Here is a 2169-nt window from a genome sequence, read left to right on the forward strand (position 1 = left end):
GGATTATCTTCTGTGTCTGTGTTAATTGGTTTCCCTTTTCTTTTTTGAAGAGGGTCTGTGCAGTCTTTCTGCCTATTCTGCCATCTTGCCAGAACTCCCTATGAGCACAATTTAAAGCAAAGAGTACCAGAAAGATGTTTAGCTGTGTTTTATTAACCATGCAAAGGCATTTTACTGTGTGGATCATACCATTGCAAAGAATGGGAATTCTTTAACATGAGCACTCAACTGTGCTCATGTGGAACCTGTACATAGATTGAGATGCAGTCATTGGAACAGAATGAGGGGATACTGCGTGTTTTAAAATCAGGAAAGGTGTTGTGATAGTTGGAGCTGTATGTCAACTTGGCTGGACCACAATTCTGTGTGGTTTAAGCAGTTGTGATGTGGTTATTCCCCTGATGGGATCAGATGAATATGTTTTGAGCAGCCAATCCGTTGAAAGGGAGTTTCCTTAGGGGTATGGCCTACTTCCAATATATTTATGGACATCCTGGGAAAAGAGACATTCTTCTGTGGATTGGGATTCTATTGTGCTGCCTACAACTGTCCGTGAGCAAACACTCCACCATTCGGCCTGGAGATCTAGGATTCGTCATTCATTGGAGTCAACAGCCAGTATACTGCCTGCCAACCTTGAGTTCCTCCACCCCTGCAGCTGCAAGAGTCAGGAAAAGCCTCCAGCTTGATGTTTGATCGAAGAACTTTGGACTTGTCAGCTTCTATAAGTGTGTGAGCCACTTTCCTAAGATAAATTTCTCTTTCTATATATGTATATAAGCTTTACTGGTTTTGTTTGTTTAGAGAACCTAGTCTAACACAGATGTGCATCAGGGTTGAATCCTTTCACCATACTTATTCAATCTGTATGCTGAGTAAATAATCCAAAAAAATGGACTACATGAAGAAGAATGTGACATCAGGACTGAAAGAAGGCTCATTACAACCTGTAATATGCAGGTAAGACAACCTTGCTTGCTGAAAATGAAGATGACTTGAACAACTTACTGGTGACAATCAAAGACTACAGTCTTCAGTATGGATTGCACCCAACATAAAATAAAAATCCTCACAAATGGACCAATAAGCAACATCATGGTAAATGGAGAAATGATTGAAGTTGTTGAGGATTTTGTTTTACTTGGATCTGCAATCAACGTCCATTGAAGCAGCAGTCAAGAAATCAAATCATGCATTACGTTGGGAAGATCTGCTGCAAAAGACCTCTTTATAGTGTTAAAGAGTAAAGATGTCACTTTGAAGACTAAGGTGCACCTAACCCAAGCCATGGTATTTTTATTCGCTTCATATGCATGTGTAAGCTGGACAATGTATATGGATGACAGAGGAAGAACTGATGTATTTGAATTGTGGTGTTGGTGAAGACTATTGAATATATCACAGACTGCCAGAAGAACAAACAATATCTCTTGGAATGCTCCTTAGAAGCAAGGATAGCACAACTCCATCTCATGTACTTTGGACATGTTATCAGCAGGAACCAGTCCCTGAAGAAGGACACAAATCTTGGTAATGTAGAGGGTCAGTGAGAAAGAGAAAAAACTTCAACAAGATGGATTGATACAGTTATTGCAACAATGGGCTCAAACATAGCAGTTATTGTGAGAATGACTCAAGACCAGGCAGTGTTTTCTTCTACTGTACATACGGTCACTATGAATTGGAACTTACTCTGTAGTATCTAATAACAATAACAACAATATCCCATTATGTGTATATACCACATTTTGTTTTTCCATTCATCTGTTGACGGACATTTTGGTTGTTTTCACGTTTTGGCTATTGTGAATAGTGCTGCATTGAACATTGGTACACATGTGTCTATTCGTGTTGCTGCTTTCAGTGGAGTAGCTGATATTCTATGTTCAACTTTTTGGAGAACTGCCAAATTGCTTTCCATAATGACTGTACCATTTTACATTCACATCAGCAATGGATGCGGGCTCCTCTCTCTATGCAATCTTGTTTTCTGGGTTTTGTTTTGTTCTATTTCATTTTTTAAAAAATAATTATCATTCAAATGGGGGTGAGATGGTATCCCATTGTTTTGATTTGCATCTCCCTAATTGGGATGGTGCCTAAGGCACTTGACTGCTAACTAGAAGTCTGGCGGTTCAAACCCATCAGTCACTCCTCAGAAGGAAGATG

This window comes from Orycteropus afer, unplaced genomic scaffold (assembly GCF_000298275.1).
Source record: "Orycteropus afer afer isolate SDZICR_OR568_19922 unplaced genomic scaffold, OryAfe1.0 scaffold00583, whole genome shotgun sequence".
NCBI lineage: Eukaryota > Metazoa > Chordata > Mammalia > Tubulidentata > Orycteropodidae > Orycteropus > Orycteropus afer.